Source organism: Scylla paramamosain, chromosome 23 (genome assembly GCF_035594125.1).
Source record: "Scylla paramamosain isolate STU-SP2022 chromosome 23, ASM3559412v1, whole genome shotgun sequence".
NCBI lineage: Eukaryota > Metazoa > Arthropoda > Malacostraca > Decapoda > Portunidae > Scylla > Scylla paramamosain.
The window spans coordinates 12,339,761-12,360,485 of record NC_087173.1 but is presented as its reverse complement, the minus strand read 5'-3'; the positions used below and the strand labels follow the sequence as shown (position 1 = coordinate 12,360,485).

The window sequence follows — 20,725 nt, the reverse complement described above, 5'->3', positions numbered from 1 at the left end:
CACCCTTGCTGTGTGCTGTGTCTCAGTGTGTGCCCAGCCCATCCACAAGGATAGCCAGGGTGCTGGACAGACAGGGCACACATGAGGCTGTGCCACCTGTCCAGCAGCCCAGTAATGCAAGAACAGGGGAGGCAGGGTAAACTCTGGAACTCCCTGCCTGCTTCTGTATTTCCACCTTCCTATGACTTGAATTCCTTCAAGAGGGAGGTTTCAAGACACTTATTCATCAATTTTTGACCACTGCTTTGACACTTTTATGGCACTGGCATTTCAGTGGGCATATTTTCTTATTGGATTTTTGTTGCCCTTGGCCAGTGTCACTCCTACATAAAATTGAAAAAAAAAAAAAAAAGCTGACCTAAGCGTGGTGACACAGAGGTACCAGCAAGTGACCTCAGGAAGATGAAAAAGTAATGGAGGTCATCTATTTCACCAATCACAATGACATGAAGGCTAGGGACACCACAGGGCCAAGACACCACCACCAACACCACGCCGCCCTTCACGCGTCACCCAGGCCGACAGGTTGGCGGCCCAGCGCGTTGGCCTCACACTTGCACTGTTCCTCCCCTGGTATGTGTGTGTGTGTGTGTGTGTGTGTGTGTGTGTGTGTGTTGATAATCTTCCTTTCCTGTTTTTTTTTCTTTCAATATTTTTTTCTCTCTCTTTTTCTTTATTTTCTATGTGTGTGTATATCAGTTTAAAAGCTTCATTCTCCTGTCATAGGAATATTTGTCACCTGGTGTATCTTTTCAGTCATTCTTTTATATACTGACTAAGATCTCTATCCTTGTAATATAGAGACCACAAAAGCAAGTATTCTCCTCTCTACTGCTCTCATCTAACCTAACCTAACATAACCTTAGCAAACCAAACCTAACCAAACCAAACCAAACTTAACCTAACCAAACCTAACTTAACCTAACCAAACTTAACCTAACCCAACCTAACCAAACCAAACTTAACCTAACCCAACCTAACCAAACCAAACTTAACTTAACCGAACTTAACTTAACCTAACCTAATCGAATTTAACCTAACTTAACCTAACCTAACCAAACTTAACTTAACCTAACCTAACCTAACCAAACCTAACTTAACCTAACCTAACCAAACTTAACCTAACCTAACCTAACCAAACTTAACTTAACCTAACCAAACTTAACCTAGTCTCACCAAACCCACGTCTCTCCACAGATTCACATTGACATCCCACGCATGTCTCCCCTGATTCCGTTGTTCCAACAAACAATCGTACAAGAAATGTTTGAGCACATTCTGTACATCTGGGCCATCCGTCACCCTGCCTCAGGTTACGTGCAGGGGATCAACGACCTTGTCACACCCTTCTTCATCGTATTCCTTCATGAGGTGGTTCCTAAAGGTGAGGTTTTCAATGTCTTTTCCTACTTTGTGATTTAGATTAAGTTCTTGTCTTGTAAGGGCCTATTCTGTAATGCTCTGCTTTCTTGTTCCTTCTCTGCCATCTAGACTTTTCCAGAGTCACAGAGGGATAATTAGCTGTGTTCTCAAGAGTGTTTCTCCTGTTGATAATGTAGAAGTCTTGTTAATCTGTTACCACAATTTTAAAAACACTTAAAAATGCTTTGCTCATTTATCAAGACTGTTTTTCAAGGTCAAGGAGATGATTAGCCAGTTTTCAAGAGTGCTTCTCCTGTTAATAATGTACAAGTCTTGTTAATCTGTCACTAGAATCATGAAAAACACACTTAAAAACATGTACAGCTTCATCTAGAGCCTTTTTGAAAACAGAGGAAGTACAGCACAGAAGTGTTTCAAAATATGGTACCAAATATCTATCAGTTTATCTATCCATCAGTTTATTTTGTTAGAAAAGGGAACAAGGGAGAGAGAGAGAGAGAGAGAGAGAGAGAGAGAGAGAGAGAGAGAGAGAGAGAGAGAGAGAGAGAGAGAGAGAGAGAGAGAGAGAGAGAGAGAGAGAGAAATATAAACGATGATAATAAACTTGTAAGAAAAGGAGGAGGAGGAGGAGGAGGAAGAGGAGGAGGAGGAGGAGGAAGAGGAATAAGCAAGATAAACAACAACAACAGCAACAGCAGCAGCAGCAGCAACAACAACAACAACAACAACAACAACAACAACAACAACTCAGTCTTTCCATAAAACAAAGACAAGACACATTTTCTTCCAAAACATTTTCCAAAACCATTTTTCACATCATTTCTGAGACAGGAAGTGAGATTCAGTTGAATATTCAATTATCAGGGGGCAATTTCCTGCTAACCCTCTTAAATTGGGGGAGGAGGAGGAGGAGGAGGAGGAGGAGGAGGAGGAGGAGGAGGAGGAGGAGGAGGAGGAGGAGGAGGAGGAGGAGGAGGAGGAGGAGGAGGAGGAGGAGGAGGACATGAACTGATAAGAAAATTTCAACAGTATATTTTGTATTTTTGAAGCAGGAAACCACAGATTGAAGCAGTAAAACAATAAAAAAAACCAGCTGGAAGAGGAGGAGGAGGAGGAGGAGGAGGAGGAGGAGGAGGAGAAGGAGGAGAAGGAGGAGGAGGAGGAGGAGGAGGAGGAGGAGGAGGAGGAGGAGGAGGAGGAGGAGGAGGAGGAGGAGGAGGAGGAGAAGGAGGAGGAGGAGAAGGAGGAGGAGGAGAGAAAATTCATGTATTACCTTATTTGGAAGTGGCAGTGGATCTTAGTCCTTGTTTTCCGCCTGGCTCTGTTCCTTCTGTGCCACGCTGAGTGCTGTGGTGGTGGTGGTGGTGGTGGTGGTGGTGGTGGTGGTGGTGGTGGCGGCGGTGGTCATGGTGGTGGTGGTGGTCATGGTGGTCATGGTGGTGGTAGCCTGTCGGAATAAAAGCAACATTAGTAATTTTCATGTACCAGTAATGTAAGTAATGTACCAGTAAATATATCAATAAATGAAAGAATGTTAATAATTGTGGAGGTGAAGAGAGACACAGGTGTTACGGCTCAGTTCTGACTAGTCTTGCTGTTGTGTCTAGGGGTGAGTAAGCCCTGGTGTTGGTCTTATTGATGCTGGGCTGGGCTGCTTGTGGCCTCAACCTGCTGGGTGATGGGCTGGTTCAGGCGCAGACTCACCCACTAATCAGCCCCGGTCATGTGTGAAGGGTGCACCAAGTATTGCTGCAGTTATTAATATTTGTGATGAAATCTGAAACTGTTCCTGAGATCACCAGGTACGGGAACACACAGGGGCCACGTGGCTACACTTGTGAGGTGTAATACATTAATACTTCACATTAAGGCAAGAACAATGTGAAGATGTGCTCAGTACGCCACGTTTGTCAAGGATACAATGCTCAAGACACAATGAACATCACACAGAGACTGGCTGTGTTGTTAAGGAGCTGCCATGCTGTGCTGTGCTGTGCTGTGCTGTGCTGCCTTGCCTCTCAACCTGTACACTCATATTTAAAGCAGTGAGGTGCAGTTTACACCCTTGCTGTGTGCTGTGTCTCAGTGTGTGCCCAGCCCATCCACAAGGATAGCCAGGGTGCTGGACAGACAGGGCACACATGAGGCTGTGCCACCTGTCCAGCAGCCCAGTAATGCAAGAACAGGGGAGGCAGGGTAAACTCTGGAACTCCCTGCCTGCTTCTGTATTTCCACCTTCCTATGACTTGAATTCCTTCAAGAGGGAGGTTTCAAGACACTTATTCATCAATTTTTGACCACTGCTTTGACACTTTTATGGCACTGGCATTTCAGTGGGCATATTTTCTTATTGGATTTTTGTTGCCCTTGGCCAGTGTCACTCCTACATAAAATTGAAAAAAAAAAAAAAAAAAAAAAAGCTGACCTAAGCGTGGTGACACAGAGGTACCAGCAAGTGACCTCAGGAAGATGAAAAAGTAATGGAGGTCATCTATTTCACCAATCACAATGACATGAAGGCTAGGGACACCACAGGGCCAAGACACCACCACCAACACCACGCCGCCCTTCACGCGTCACCCAGGCCGACAGGTTGGCGGCCCAGCGCGTTGGCCTCACACTTGCACTGTTCCTCCCCTGGTATGTGTGTGTGTGTGTGTGTGTGTGTGTGTGTGTGTGTGTGATAATCTTCCTTTCCTGTTTTTTTTTCTTTCAATATTTTTTTCTCTCTCTTTTTCTTTATTTTCTATGTGTGTGTATATCAGTTTAAAAGCTTCATTCTCCTGTCATAGGAATATTTGTCACCTGGTGTATCTTTTCAGTCATTCTTTTATATACTGACTAAGATCTCTATCCTTGTAATATAGAGACCACAAAAGCAAGTATTCTCCTCTCTACTGCTCTCATCTAACCTAACCTAACATAACCTTAGCAAACCAAACCTAACCAAACCAAACCAAACTTAACCTAACCAAACCTAACTTAACCTAACCAAACTTAACCTAACCCAACCTAACCAAACCAAACTTAACCTAACCCAACCTAACCAAACCAAACTTAACTTAACCGAACTTAACTTAACCTAACCTAATCGAATTTAACCTAACTTAACCTAACCTAACCAAACTTAACTTAACCTAACCTAACCTAACCAAACCTAACTTAACCTAACCTAACCAAACTTAACCTAACCTAACCTAACCAAACTTAACTTAACCTAACCAAACTTAACCTAGTCTCACCAAACCCACGTCTCTCCACAGATTCACATTGACATCCCACGCATGTCTCCCCTGATTCCGTTGTTCCAACAAACAATCGTACAAGAAATGTTTGAGCACATTCTGTACATCTGGGCCATCCGTCACCCTGCCTCAGGTTACGTGCAGGGGATCAACGACCTTGTCACACCCTTCTTCATCGTATTCCTTCATGAGGTGGTTCCTAAAGGTGAGGTTTTCAATGTCTTTTCCTACTTTGTGATTTAGATTAAGTTCTTGTCTTGTAAGGGCCTATTCTGTAATGCTCTGCTTTCTTGTTCCTTCTCTGCCATCTAGACTTTTCCAGAGTCACAGAGGGATAATTAGCTGTGTTCTCAAGAGTGTTTCTCCTGTTGATAATGTAGAAGTCTTGTTAATCTGTTACCACAATTTTAAAAACACTTAAAAATGCTTTGCTCATTTATCAAGACTGTTTTTCAAGGTCAAGGAGATGATTAGCCAGTTTTCAAGAGTGCTTCTCCTGTTAATAATGTACAAGTCTTGTTAATCTGTCACTAGAATCATGAAAAACACACTTAAAAACATGTACAGCTTCATCTAGAGCCTTTTTGAAAACAGAGGAAGTACAGCACAGAAGTGTTTCAAAATATGGTACCAAATATCTATCAGTTTATCTATCCATCAGTTTATTTTGTTAGAAAAGGGAACAAGGGAGAGAGAGAGAGAGAGAGAGAGAGAGAGAGAGAGAGAGAGAGAGAGAGAGAGAGAGAGAGAGAGAGAGAGAGAGAGAGAGAGAGAGAGAGAGAGAGAGAGAGAGAGAGAGAGAAATATAAACGATGATAATAAACTTGTAAGAAAAGGAGGAGGAGGAGGAGGAGGAAGAGGAGGAGGAGGAGGAGGAAGAGGAATAAGCAAGATAAACAACAACAACAGCAACAGCAGCAGCAGCAGCAACAACAACAACAACAACAACAACAACAACAACAACAACAACAACAACTCAGTCTTTCCATAAAACAAAGACAAGACACATTTTCTTCCAAAACATTTTCCAAAACCATTTTTCACATCATTTCTGAGACAGGAAGTGAGATTCAGTTGAATATTCAATTATCAGGGGGCAATTTCCTGCTAACCCTCTTAAATTGGGGGAGGAGGAGGAGGAGGAGGAGGAGGAGGAGGAGGAGGAGGAGGAGGAGGAGGAGGAGGAGGAGGAGGAGGAGGACATGAACTGATAAGAAAATTTCAACAGTATATTTTGTATTTTTGAAGCAGGAAACCACAGATTGAAGCAGTAAAACAATAAAAAAAAACCAGCTGGAAGAGGAGGAGGAGGAGGAGGAGGAGGAGGAGGAGGAGGAGGAGGAGGAGGAGGAGGAGGAGGAGGAGAAGGAGGAGGAGGAGGAGGAGGAGGAGGAGGAGGAGGAGGAGGAGGAGGAGGAGGAGGAGGAGGAGGAGGAGAAGGAGGAGGAGGAGAAGGAGGAGGAGGAGAGAAAATTCATGTATTACCTTATTTGGAAGTGGCAGTGGATCTTAGTCCTTGTTTTCCGCCTGGCTCTGTTCCTTCTGTGCCACGCTGAGTGCTGTGGTGGTGGTGGTGGTGGTGGTGGTGGTGGTGGTGGTGGTGGTGGTGGTGGCGGCGGTGGTCATGGTGGTGGTGGTGGTCATGGTGGTCATGGTGGTGGTAGCCTGTCGGAATAAAAGCAACATTAGTAATTTTCATGTACCAGTAATGTAAGTAATGTACCAGTAAATATATCAATAAATGAAAGAATGTTAATAATTGTGGAGGTGAAGAGAGACACAGGTGTTACGGCTCAGTTCTGACTAGTCTTGCTGTTGTGTCTAGGGGTGAGTAAGCCCTGGTGTTGGTCTTATTGATGCTGGGCTGGGCTGCTTGTGGCCTCAACCTGCTGGGTGATGGGCTGGTTCAGGCGCAGACTCACCCACTAATCAGCCCCGGTCATGTGTGAAGGGTGCACCAAGTATTGCTGCAGTTATTAATATTTGTGATGAAATCTGAAACTGTTCCTGAGATCACCAGGTACGGGAACACACAGGGGCCACGTGGCTACACTTGTGAGGTGTAATACATTAATACTTCACATTAAGGCAAGAACAATGTGAAGATGTGCTCAGTACGCCACGTTTGTCAAGGATACAATGCTCAAGACACAATGAACATCACACAGAGACTGGCTGTGTTGTTAAGGAGCTGCCATGCTGTGCTGTGCTGTGCTGTGCTGTGCTGCCTTGCCTCTCAACCTGTACACTCATATTTAAAGCAGTGAGGTGCAGTTTACACCCTTGCTGTGTGCTGTGTCTCAGTGTGTGCCCAGCCCATCCACAAGGATAGCCAGGATGCTGGACAGACAGGGCACACATGAGGCTGTGCCACCTGTCCAGCAGCCCAGTAATGCAAGAACAGGGGAGGCAGGGTAAACTCTGGAACTCCCTGCCTGCTTCTGTATTTCCACCTTCCTATGACTTGAATTCCTTCAAGAGGGAGGTTTCAAGACACTTATTCATCAATTTTTGACCACTGCTTTGACACTTTTATGGCACTGGCATTTCAGTGGGCATATTTTCTTATTGGATTTTTGTTGCCCTTGGCCAGTGTCACTCCTACATAAAATTGAAAAAAAAAAAAAAAAAAAAAGCTGACCTAAGCGTGGTGACACAGAGGTACCAGCAAGTGACCTCAGGAAGATGAAAAAGTAATGGAGGTCATCTATTTCACCAATCACAATGACATGAAGGCTAGGGACACCACAGGGCCAAGACACCACCACCAACACCACGCCGCCCTTCACGCGTCACCCAGGCCGACAGGTTGGCGGCCCAGCGCGTTGGCCTCACACTTGCACTGTTCCTCCCCTGGTATGTGTGTGTGTGTGTGTGTGTGTGTGTGTGTGTGTGTGTTGATAATCTTCCTTTCCTGTTTTTTTCTTTCAATATTTTTTTCTCTCTCTTTTTCTTTATTTTCTATGTGTGTGTATATCAGTTTAAAAGCTTCATTCTCCTGTCATAGGAATATTTGTCACCTGGTGTATCTTTTCAGTCATTCTTTTATATACTGACTAAGATCTCTATCCTTGTAATATAGAGACCACAAAAGCAAGTATTCTCCTCTCTACTGCTCTCATCTAACCTAACCTAACATAACCTTAGCAAACCAAACCTAACCAAACCAAACCAAACTTAACCTAACCAAACCTAACTTAACCTAACCAAACTTAACCTAACCCAACCTAACCAAACCAAACTTAACCTAACCCAACCTAACCAAACCAAACTTAACTTAACCGAACTTAACTTAACCTAACCTAATCGAATTTAACCTAACTTAACCTAACCTAACCAAACTTAACTTAACCTAACCTAACCTAACCAAACCTAACTTAACCTAACCTAACCAAACTTAACCTAACCTAACCTAACCAAACTTAACTTAACCTAACCAAACTTAACCTAGTCTCACCAAACCCACGTCTCTCCACAGATTCACATTGACATCCCACGCATGTCTCCCCTGATTCCGTTGTTCCAACAAACAATCGTACAAGAAATGTTTGAGCACATTCTGTACATCTGGGCCATCCGTCACCCTGCCTCAGGTTACGTGCAGGGGATCAACGACCTTGTCACACCCTTCTTCATCGTATTCCTTCATGAGGTGGTTCCTAAAGGTGAGGTTTTCAATGTCTTTTCCTACTTTGTGATTTAGATTAAGTTCTTGTCTTGTAAGGGCCTATTCTGTAATGCTCTGCTTTCTTGTTCCTTCTCTGCCATCTAGACTTTTCCAGAGTCACAGAGGGATAATTAGCTGTGTTCTCAAGAGTGTTTCTCCTGTTGATAATGTAGAAGTCTTGTTAATCTGTTACCACAATTTTAAAAACACTTAAAAATGCTTTGCTCATTTATCAAGACTGTTTTTCAAGGTCAAGGAGATGATTAGCCAGTTTTCAAGAGTGCTTCTCCTGTTAATAATGTACAAGTCTTGTTAATCTGTCACTAGAATCATGAAAAACACACTTAAAAACATGTACAGCTTCATCTAGAGCCTTTTTGAAAACAGAGGAAGTACAGCACAGAAGTGTTTCAAAATATGGTACCAAATATCTATCAGTTTATCTATCCATCAGTTTATTTTGTTAGAAAAGGGAACAAGGGAGAGAGAGAGAGAGAGAGAGAGAGAGAGAGAGAGAGAGAGAGAGAGAGAGAGAGAGAGAGAGAGAGAGAGAGAGAGAGAGAGAGAGAGAGAGAGAGAGAGAGAGAGAGAGAGAGAAATATAAACGATGATAATAAACTTGTAAGAAAAGGAGGAGGAGGAGGAGGAGGAAGAGGAGGAGGAGGAGGAGGAAGAGGAATAAGCAAGATAAACAACAACAACAGCAACAGCAGCAGCAGCAGCAACAACAACAACAACAACAACAACAACAACAACAACAACAACAACAACTCAGTCTTTCCATAAAACAAAGACAAGACACATTTTCTTCCAAAACATTTTCCAAAACCATTTTTCACATCATTTCTGAGACAGGAAGTGAGATTCAGTTGAATATTCAATTATCAGGGGGCAATTTCCTGCTAACCCTCTTAAATTGGGGGAGGAGGAGGAGGAGGAGGAGGAGGAGGAGGAGGAGGAGGAGGAGGAGGAGGAGGAGGAGGAGGAGGAGGAGGAGGAGGAGGAGGACATGAACTGATAAGAAAATTTCAACAGCATATTTTGTATTTTTGAAGCAGGAAACCACAGATTGAAGCAGTAAAACAATAAAAAAAAACCAGCTGGAAGAGGAGGAGGAGGAGGAGGAGGAGGAGGAGGAGGAGGAGGAGGAGGAGGAGGAGGAGGAGGAGGAGGAGGAGGAGGAGGAGGAGGAGGAGGAGGAGGAGGAGGAGGAGGAGGAGGAGGAGGAGAAGGAGGAGGAGGAGAAGGAGGAGGAGGAGAGAAAATTCATGTATTACCTTATTTGGAAGTGGCAGTGGATCTTAGTCCTTGTTTTCCGCCTGGCTCTGTTCCTTCTGTGCCACGCTGAGTGCTGTGGTGGTGGTGGTGGTGGTGGTGGTGGTGGTGGTGGTGGTGGTGGTGGTGGCGGCGGTGGTCATGGTGGTGGTGGTGGTCATGGTGGTCATGGTGGTGGTAGCCTGTCGGAATAAAAGCAACATTAGTAATTTTCATGTACCAGTAATGTAAGTAATGTACCAGTAAATATATCAATAAATGAAAGAATGTTAATAATTGTGGAGGTGAAGAGAGACACAGGTGTTACGGCTCAGTTCTGACTAGTCTTGCTGTTGTGTCTAGGGGTGAGTAAGCCCTGGTGTTGGTCTTATTGATGCTGGGCTGGGCTGCTTGTGGCCTCAACCTGCTGGGTGATGGGCTGGTTCAGGCGCAGACTCACCCACTAATCAGCCCCGGTCATGTGTGAAGGGTGCACCAAGTATTGCTGCAGTTATTAATATTTGTGATGAAATCTGAAACTGTTCCTGAGATCACCAGGTACGGGAACACACAGGGGCCACGTGGCTACACTTGTGAGGTGTAATACATTAATACTTCACATTAAGGCAAGAACAATGTGAAGATGTGCTCAGTACGCCACGTTTGTCAAGGATACAATGCTCAAGACACAATGAACATCACACAGAGACTGGCTGTGTTGTTAAGGAGCTGCCATGCTGTGCTGTGCTGTGCTGTGCTGTGCTGCCTTGCCTCTCAACCTGTACACTCATATTTAAAGCAGTGAGGTGCAGTTTACACCCTTGCTGTGTGCTGTGTCTCAGTGTGTGCCCAGCCCATCCACAAGGATAGCCAGGGTGCTGGACAGACAGGGCACACATGAGGCTGTGCCACCTGTCCAGCAGCCCAGTAATGCAAGAACAGGGGAGGCAGGGTAAACTCTGGAACTCCCTGCCTGCTTCTGTATTTCCACCTTCCTATGACTTGAATTCCTTCAAGAGGGAGGTTTCAAGACACTTATTCATCAATTTTTGACCACTGCTTTGACACTTTTATGGCACTGGCATTTCAGTGGGCATATTTTCTTATTGGATTTTTGTTGCCCTTGGCCAGTGTCACTCCTACATAAAATTGAAAAAAAAAAAAAAAAAAAAAAAAGCTGACCTAAGCGTGGTGACACAGAGGTACCAGCAAGTGACCTCAGGAAGATGAAAAAGTAATGGAGGTCATCTATTTCACCAATCACAATGACATGAAGGCTAGGGACACCACAGGGCCAAGACACCACCACCAACACCACGCCGCCCTTCACGCGTCACCCAGGCCGACAGGTTGGCGGCCCAGCGCGTTGGCCTCACACTTGCACTGTTCCTCCCCTGGTATGTGTGTGTGTGTGTGTGTGTGTGTGTGTGTGTGTGTGTTGATAATCTTCCTTTCCTGTTTTTTTCTTTCAATATTTTTTTCTCTCTCTTTTTCTTTATTTTCTATGTGTGTGTATATCAGTTTAAAAGCTTCATTCTCCTGTCATAGGAATATTTGTCACCTGGTGTATCTTTTCAGTCATTCTTTTATATACTGACTAAGATCTCTATCCTTGTAATATAGAGACCACAAAAGCAAGTATTCTCCTCTCTACTGCTCTCATCTAACCTAACCTAACATAACCTTAGCAAACCAAACCTAACCAAACCAAACCAAACTTAACCTAACCAAACCTAACTTAACCTAACCAAACTTAACCTAACCCAACCTAACCAAACCAAACTTAACCTAACCCAACCTAACCAAACCAAACTTAACTTAACCGAACTTAACTTAACCTAACCTAATCGAATTTAACCTAACTTAACCTAACCTAACCAAACTTAACTTAACCTAACCTAACCTAACCAAACCTAACTTAACCTAACCTAACCAAACTTAACCTAACCTAACCTAACCAAACTTAACTTAACCTAACCAAACTTAACCTAGTCTCACCAAACCCACGTCTCTCCACAGATTCACATTGACATCCCACGCATGTCTCCCCTGATTCCGTTGTTCCAACAAACAATCGTACAAGAAATGTTTGAGCACATTCTGTACATCTGGGCCATCCGTCACCCTGCCTCAGGTTACGTGCAGGGGATCAACGACCTTGTCACACCCTTCTTCATCGTATTCCTTCATGAGGTGGTTCCTAAAGGTGAGGTTTTCAATGTCTTTTCCTACTTTGTGATTTAGATTAAGTTCTTGTCTTGTAAGGGCCTATTCTGTAATGCTCTGCTTTCTTGTTCCTTCTCTGCCATCTAGACTTTTCCAGAGTCACAGAGGGATAATTAGCTGTGTTCTCAAGAGTGTTTCTCCTGTTGATAATGTAGAAGTCTTGTTAATCTGTTACCACAATTTTAAAAACACTTAAAAATGCTTTGCTCATTTATCAAGACTGTTTTTCAAGGTCAAGGAGATGATTAGCCAGTTTTCAAGAGTGCTTCTCCTGTTAATAATGTACAAGTCTTGTTAATCTGTCACTAGAATCATGAAAAACACACTTAAAAACATGTACAGCTTCATCTAGAGCCTTTTTGAAAACAGAGGAAGTACAGCACAGAAGTGTTTCAAAATATGGTACCAAATATCTATCAGTTTATCTATCCATCAGTTTATTTTGTTAGAAAAGGGAACAAGGGAGAGAGAGAGAGAGAGAGAGAGAGAGAGAGAGAGAGAGAGAGAGAGAGAGAGAGAGAGAGAGAGAGAGAGAGAGAGAGAGAGAGAGAGAGAGAGAGAGAGAAATATAAACGATGATAATAAACTTGTAAGAAAAGGAGGAGGAGGAGGAGGAAGAGGAGGAGGAGGAGGAGGAAGAGGAATAAGCAAGATAAACAACAACAACAGCAACAGCAGCAGCAGCAACAACAACAACAACAACAACAACAACAACAACAACAACAACAACAACAACTCAGTCTTTCCATAAAACAAAGACAAGACACATTTTCTTCCAAAACATTTTCCAAAACCATTTTTCACATCATTTCTGAGACAGGAAGTGAGATTCAGTTGAATATTCAATTATCAGGGGGCAATTTCCTGCTAACCCTCTTAAATTGGGGGAGGAGGAGGAGGAGGAGGAGGAGGAGGAGGAGGAGGAGGAGGAGGAGGAGGAGGAGGAGGAGGAGGAGGAGGAGGAGGAGGAGGACATGAACTGATAAGAAAATTTCAACAGTATATTTTGTATTTTTGAAGCAGGAAACCACAGATTGAAGCAGTAAAACAATAAAAAAAACCCAGCTGGAAGAGGAGGAGGAGGAGGAGGAGGAGGAGGAGGAGGAGGAGGAGGAGGAGGAGGAGGAGGAGGAGGAGGAGGAGGAGGAGGAGGAGGAGGAGGAGGAGGAGGAGGAGGAGGAGGAGGAGGAGGAGGAGAAGGAGGAGGAGGAGAAGGAGGAGGAGGAGAGAAAATTCATGTATTACCTTATTTGGAAGTGGCAGTGGATCTTAGTCCTTGTTTTCCGCCTGGCTCTGTTCCTTCTGTGCCACGCTGAGTGCTGTGGTGGTGGTGGTGGTGGTGGTGGTGGAGGTGGTGGTGGTGGTGGTGGTGTGGTGGTGGTGGCGGTGGTCATATGGTGGTGGTGGTGGTCATGGTGGTCATGGTGGTGATAGCCTGTCGGAATAAAAGCAACATTAGTAATTTTCATGTACCAGTAATGTAAGTAATGTACCAGTAAATATATCAATAAATGAAAGAATGTTAATAATTGTGGAGGTGAAGAGAGACACAGGTGTTACGGCTCAGTTCTGACTAGTCTTGCTGTTGTGTCTAGGGGTGAGTAAGCCCTGGTGTTGGTCTTATTGATGCTGGGCTGGGCTGCTTGTGGCCTCAACCTGCTGGGTGATGGGCTGGTTCAGGCGCAGACTCACCCACTAATCAGCCCCGGTCATGTGTGAAGGGTGCACCAAGTATTGCTGCAGTTATTAATATTTGTGATGAAATCTGAAACTGTTCCTGAGATCACCAGGTACGGGAACACACAGGGGCCACGTGGCTACACTTGTGAGGTGTAATACATTAATACTTCACATTAAGGCAAGAACAATGTGAAGATGTGCTCAGTACGCCACGTTTGTCAAGGATACAATGCTCAAGACACAATGAACATCACACAGAGACTGGCTGTGTTGTTAAGGAGCTGCCATGCTGTGCTGTGCTGTGCTGTGCTGTGCTGCCGTTGCCTCTCAACCTGTACACTCATATTTAAAGCAGTGAGGTGCAGTTTTACACCCTTGCTGTGTGCTGTGTCTCAGTGTGTGCCCAGCCCATCCACAAGGATAGCCAGGGTGCTGGACAGACAGGGCACACATGAGGCTGTGCCACCTGTCCAGCAGCCCAGTAATGCAAGAACAGGGGAGGCAGGGTAAACTCTGGAACTCCCTGCCTGCTTCTGTATTTCCACCTTCCTATGACTTGAATTCCTTCAAGAGGGAGGTTTCAAGACACTTATTCATCAATTTTTGACCACTGCTTTGACACTTTTATGGCACTGGCATTTCAGTGGGCATATTTTCTTATTGGATTTTTTGTTGCCCTTGGCCAGTGTCACTCCTACATAAAATTGAAAAAAAAAAAAAAAAAAAAAAGCTGACCTAAGCGTGGTGACACAGAGGTACCAGCAAGTGACCTCAGGAAGATGAAAAAGTAATGGAGGTCATCTATTTCACCAATCACAATGACATGAAGGCTAGGGACACCACAGGGCCAAGACACCACCACCAACACCACACACGCCCTTCACGCGTCACCCAGGCCGACAGGTTGGCAGCCCAGCGCGTTGGCCTCACACTTGCACTGTTCCTCCCCTGGTATGTGTGTGTGTGTGTGTGTGTGTGTGTGTGTGTGTGTGTGTGTGTGTGTGTGTGTGTGTGTGTGTGTGTGTGTGTGTGTGTGTGTGTGTGTGTGTGTGTGTGTGTACAGGACTTCCAGGTATTGATTTAACAGAGATTGTGTGAAACAGAATCTATTAACATATAGTATCAGGTAAAATGACACACTGATTACTGTCCTAATGTGTGTCCTAACTCATAATAATTTTGTATTATTTTTTGTACTATTGGGTACTATTAAAGGCTTGTACTAACTCTTAATATTATTGTGGGCTATTATATCACCTCTAACTATCAGTACTATTCTTTACTACTATCCAGGCAATAGTAATCCATTCTTTTCAACCATCAAGTGAGAGAGACAGATTTATTTATTTATTTATTCATTTATACAAGCCAGTGCTAGAGTAATATATATGTATAAAAAGGCCTACTAAGGTCCCTGTAGGTCAAAGGTCATCCTTCAAATACTGATTAACTCTTGTATTAGGGTGGTGGACAGAATAGTGGTGAAATATTGAGAATACTGGTGAACTCTTGTATTAGTGAGGTGGACAAAATAGTGGTGAAAGATTGAGAATACTGGTTAAATGTTGTATTAATGAGGTGGATAGACTAGTGGTGAAATATTGAGAATACTGGATTAACTCTTGTATTAGGTGGGTGGTGGTGATGGTGGTGGTGGTTATTGTTGTTGTTGCTGCAGTCAGAAGCCATGATATTTATTCAATTTGTTTACTTGGGTTTGCACACAGAAGGTAAAAAGAAGCAAAAAATAAAATCATGCTAAAAAACACAAAAGAAAAAAGAAGTTAAAGAAAGAAAGAAAGAAAAAAATGAACAAAATTAAAAAGAAGAGCTTAAAAATCAAAGGTAGCTTTTGTTGTTGACCGAAAAAGATAAATAAATAAATAAACAAACAAAAATGCATCCAAATTTCAGGCTTTCGTTATTATTATTGTTGTTGTTGTTGTTATTATTAATGTAGGTGTGGAGGGCAGTCTGCCACTCTCCAGACCCCCAGGACCCTTTTCATCACTTCCGGTAACAGCAGCAGCAGTACTAGTAATAGTAGCAACAGTATTAGAAGAAGAGGAAGAAGTAGTAGTAGTAGTAGTAGTAGTAGTAGTAGTAGTAGTAGTAGTAGTAGTAGTAGTAGTAGTAGTAGTAGTAGTAGTAGTAGTAAGATTGATTTTCTATCTCTGTCTCTCCTTTCTGTATGTAAAAAACTTTCTCTCTTTCTCTCTCTCTCTCTCTCTCTCTCTCTCTCACCTGTATGACATTCCCTGCCTGCACTGTCATGGGGGAGTGGGGCTGTGGGGTTGAAGCATATTGGGGCAACACCTGAATAACCCTTGTTGTGGCGGTGGTGGCAGTGGTGGTGGTGGTGGTGGTGGCAGTGTCAGTCCCCTCAGCTGCATCATAAGGGTACTGGAACTGTTGGAAGGAGGGGGGTTAGTTTGGGGGTTGATAATTGACCTGTGAAAGAATTACTTGTGTGTAATTAGTGACAGTTATATAAGTAATGTGTGTGTGTGTGTGTGTGTGTGTGTGTGTGTGTGTGTGTGTGTGTGTGTGTGTGTGTGTGTGTGTGTGTGTGTGTGTGTGTGTGTGTGTGAGAGCTCTCCCCTGCCTCTCCTGCTGTGGCTGTGTTGAGTGCCACAGTGCTGCAGTGCCACAGGCAGTGACAACCAGCCTGCCTGCCTCTTCTTACCTGCTGTGGTTGTGGAGGGTAGGGCCAGCTGTACACCTGCTGTGGCTGTTGCTGCTTGCTGCTGCTGCTTTAGGGGGAGCAGGGGGCGCAGCGGAGGGCAGCTCTGAGTCGCTCCTGGTGTGGGGCGGGGGACAGAGGCTGTGGTAGGGACTGGTGTGGCTGATGGTGGGTGGGGCGGGGCTCGGGGGCCGGGGGGTGCAGGACGGAGGGCTCGTCGTCGCCGCTGTCGTGTCCCCCGGGGGGGCACCCGCGCCTCTTCCTCCTCCTCCTCCTCCTCCTGTGGCAGGAAGCCCTTCAGGTCAGGGCGGGGCAGCCGCAGCGCACCCTTTGCCCCAAGCCTGAAAGGTGATTGGGCCGGGGCGGGCGGGGCGCAGACCTCCTCCTCCCCCACAGGGAGGGGCAGGGAGAGGTTTGGTGGGGATCCAGTGTGTCAGGGCAGGGTGGGGTGGAGGTGGCTCAGGTCCTCCCAGCACACACACTACTGCAATATATAAAATAAATTAGACAGGGCTTAACAACAACAACAACAACAACAATAATTAATAATAATAATAATAAAAAACAATGCTAGGTTAGGTTGCGGGTTCCCAGTCAACAGTTGGCGTCAATAATGAGACAATAATTAAACAATTGCAATAATTACTGTTTAAATAAGATAATACAAAAATAATAAGAGATGCAATTATTTTTTTTATGTAATCTGAACAAAATAATACAAAATAATAGTATTTCTATGTTAATTTAAGCACAGAAACAAATAAATCAATAAAAACAGTACAAAAAACAATAAGATATACAATTATTTTCATGTAATCTTAGCATGAAAATACACAAATAAAAAAAATAAAAAAAAATACCAAGATATACAATTATTGGTGTATGATAAGCACAATAATCACTGTTCTGGAAAACAAGATTATTTGAGGCAGTGAATAATGTCACTGGCTCTTCTTGTGCTGTGCATCTGGTGATATCACTGCATGCTGCTCACAGGGGACTAGTTGTCGGCAGTGTCCGAGTGCTGCCTGCTGTTGAAGCTGTGGTAGGACGCTGCGTCTGGTGATGACCATTGAAAACTTCCTGGTGTTGAATTCATAGGAAATAAGGATCACCTGAAGATCCGCCACCCCAGCCCGCACTCGGGGTGGCAGATCTTCAGATGAGACAATCCGGGGTGGCAGATCTTCAGGTGATCCCATACTTTTAATGAAGTAAACTTTTTTTCTGCATTTTATATACCCACTCAGTTTTTTAATGCATTCATGTTGTTAGGTTAGGTTAGGTAAGGCTAACCTAACCTAACCTAACCTAACCAAGTGAGAGAGTCTGGGGTGGCGGATCTTCAGGTGAGACAATCTGGGGTGGCGGATCTTCAGGTGATCCGGAAATAATTGTGGTATTACATGTGAAGATGTTAATTGATGTCTCTGTTGCTTTTTGGCAATTAGTTTGATTAATTCTGAGCTTAAAAACAAACAAAAAACCAACTCCAATCAAAATTCTGCGTTTCCCGAGGCCATGACACCATATTTGCCTCGGAACAGACCCCATTCGCGAAGCGCCACGACTGGCCAAGCCCTTAAGCCTTTCCCTCCCACCGGCCAATCAGAATTCACCTTATTTAACCCTTCATATCGACTGTAATTATTCATTTTATCAGTTATTCTTTGTGTGTGTGTGTGTGTGTGTGTGTGTGTGTGTGTGTGTGTCTGTGTGTGTGTGTGTGTTTCACTCATATAAAGTATAAGAATACAAGCTTATTTAATTATTTATCAATTAATTAATTTGAAAATAATGTTGAATATTTATTTATTTATTTATCTATTTAATTTCCGTCAGTGTGCCTTGAATTAAGCCAAGCCAGGCCAAAATCATTGTTATATTACAATTACACAATATATTCCAGTAAAAACTTACCATCTAATTCATAAAACAATAAAAGTAACAATAATAATCCATATTTTTATATAGTTAAACTAAATATTACAATGAAAACCGTGTACTTGTCACATCAGATAAAGTCAATAATGCTGTACTTTGGGTCCTCTCTCTCTCTCATCTCTCTCTCTCTCTCTCTCTCTCTCTCTCTCTCTCTCTCTCTCTCTCTCTCTCTCTCTCTCAGTGTATTTTGTGAGATATATAACCACCCAGGCCAGCCAGGGACCACAACACGTCACATAGTGGTGTACTGGGGTCTCTCTCTCTCTCTCTCTCTCTCCTCTCTCTCTCTCTCTCTCTCTCTCTCTCTCTCCTCTCTCTCTCTCTCTCTCTCAGTGTATTTGTGAGATATATGAAATAATGAGTGCAATGGTTGGCTTCACTAATGCACAGCTGGCAACTAACACCACACAGACAGCCAGGGACCACAACACCTCACTAGTGGTGTACTGGGGTCCTCTCTCTCTCTCTCTCTCTCTCTCTCTCTCTCTCTCTCTCTCTCTCTGTGTGTGTGTGTGTGTGTGTGTGTGTGTGTGTGTGTGTGTGTGTGTATCCTCTCTTTCAGCTAGGCAAAGGATCCCAATATTCCCCTGTATCAAACAAACAAACAAACAAACAAACAAGGAAATTAAGATGAAATAACTGATACAGGAATGGCAAACATATCTAACGTACCCAAACGAACGCCATATTGAAAAAATAACACCAACAATGAACAAACAACTCGAAAATAATATAAAAATCCGCTAATTTGACCCAAACATCCCCTGCCCTTATCACCCTCTCAGTTTCCTTATTTCCCGGCCTTCCACACCTTATTTCCCTTACCTTGACTATTCCAGGGGCAGGAAATAGTTAATTCCTCTTATTTCCGTCCCTCTTCGTGGCCTATTATACCGGGAATCTTTACATTTCAATTCCTAACACCACATCCACAGCGGCTTTCGATCCTCCATCTTGGTCTTGGTCTGGGTCCTTGTTTACATCGGCCTCGCATATAAACCTATAAAATTATCGTACTCAGCTGGGTTTTAGTTCAATAAATGCCTACATTGATATTTCCTCTTCCTTATTATATTTATAGGAACTGCAATAAAGATGAGAGGCAGTAAATAAGACCTACAGCGAGAAATTTAAAATATATTCTGTTAGGGGCATTAGGTCAAGATGCCATTGTGTAAAAGGAAAGCAAATCTGATGAATTAAGATTGTGGGGGAGAACAGAATAGCAATAATGTTTCTGAACGCACAAAATATACAGCAATAGAGGCTTTGCAATTATATACAGGGAAAGGACCGCGTTAACAGAAAGGCCACAGGAATTAGCCAGGTTTCCCCTGTTAAGAATGCAGAAATCTTGCTTATCTTCCACTAAAACACTATAAAAACACCTTTAAAACCTTTGTCAGTTTTAATAGAGGCACAGAAGTGTAATTCTTTATTTAAATTAAGAGAAAGGACACAGAAATTGGCCTAGTTCTCAAGATTTTAGAGAAAAACCTGATACAAGAGGAACGGAAGAGAGAAAACCTGACATTTTAAGTAAATTTTTCTAAGGTCCTACTAATTAAAACTTTCTTACCTAACATTACCGAGAGAGAGAGAGAGAGAGAGAGAGAGAGAGAGAGAGAGAGAGAGAGAGAGAGAGAGAGAGAGAGAGAGAGAGAGAGAGAGGTGACAATCCCATATAACATTATCTAAATATTCCCAAAAAGAAGTCCTTATGTAATCTCGGTTATCTGAACAGTCATGTCTCCCAGCGCTGTCATTTTTCCAGCATTCATTCCTCATTCATTGCACAATAAAATCTGATGGTTAACTTACTCGTTTGAGGTGAAATAACGAAGATTAAAGAGCGATTAATATTTCCACTGCACTATATTCAAGACTCGCATCAAACTCCCACCTGTCAGGTTTATTTATTTATTTTTTATTTATTTATTTGTTTATTAATGTTATTGTTTTTTTCACGGAAATGTTTGTTTTGATTTTTCTGTTTATTTAATTGTTACTTGTTTTGTTTTTTGTTTTGTCTTATGAGTTAATTATTTCGTTGATTTCGTCATTCATTAATAAAATTATTGATCCATTTATTTGTTTTTTTTCGTGTGTATATATAATTACGTATTTTTATAATATTAAGAGTTAATTATTTTTTTCTCGTTTGTTTGTCTGGTTTTTTTTTTCTGTTTCGCGTTTCAAAAAAGAAAATCAGACTATTTATTTCATCTTCGAATGTGGAGAAGTTTTGTTTACTTATTTAATTTTGCCTAAATCAATCGTTTTTAATCGCTGTTTTCAGTAGAAACGTTTATTCTTATTTTTTATTCTGTTTATTTCTCAGTTTTATGACTTTATATTATATGTTTGGACACTTGTGAAAGGTAGCTGATAAACCCTGACTACTAACCCTTTAACTACTAACAAACACCATTTATCTCTCTCCCTCGCCAGCCTCCCTATTGCCAACTGTCTTCCACATCTATATAATCAGGAAACCATGTCAAAAAAACTACTTATGGGATGCTGGCGTTAACCATATAACTGCGTAGCCTATCTCCACTCTTCGCCAACATCTAAACACAAACCTATCTACCTTATAATGTCATCTACAGTTATTTTATAATTATTTAAATTGACAAAATT

The 20,725-nt window shown here is 42.9% G+C and overlaps 1 long non-coding RNA gene across 1 annotated transcript in view; it reads right to left on the bottom strand.

The window, feature by feature from the left end:
• Positions 1–20,019, bottom strand: part of LOC135112461 (uncharacterized) — a 23,801-nt gene extending 3,782 nt beyond the window's left edge. The window contains exons 1-7 of the long non-coding RNA XR_010274403.1: positions 19,904–20,019; positions 18,908–19,082; positions 16,142–16,622; positions 15,700–15,864; positions 9,573–9,752; positions 6,114–6,293; positions 2,657–2,830 (exon numbers count right to left, since the gene is read on the bottom strand). This is a non-coding gene — a long non-coding RNA (uncharacterized LOC135112461). The remainder of the gene's footprint in view (positions 1–2,656; positions 2,831–6,113; positions 6,294–9,572; positions 9,753–15,699; positions 15,865–16,141; positions 16,623–18,907; positions 19,083–19,903) is intronic.
• Between the last annotated feature and the right edge of the window lie 706 nt (positions 20,020–20,725).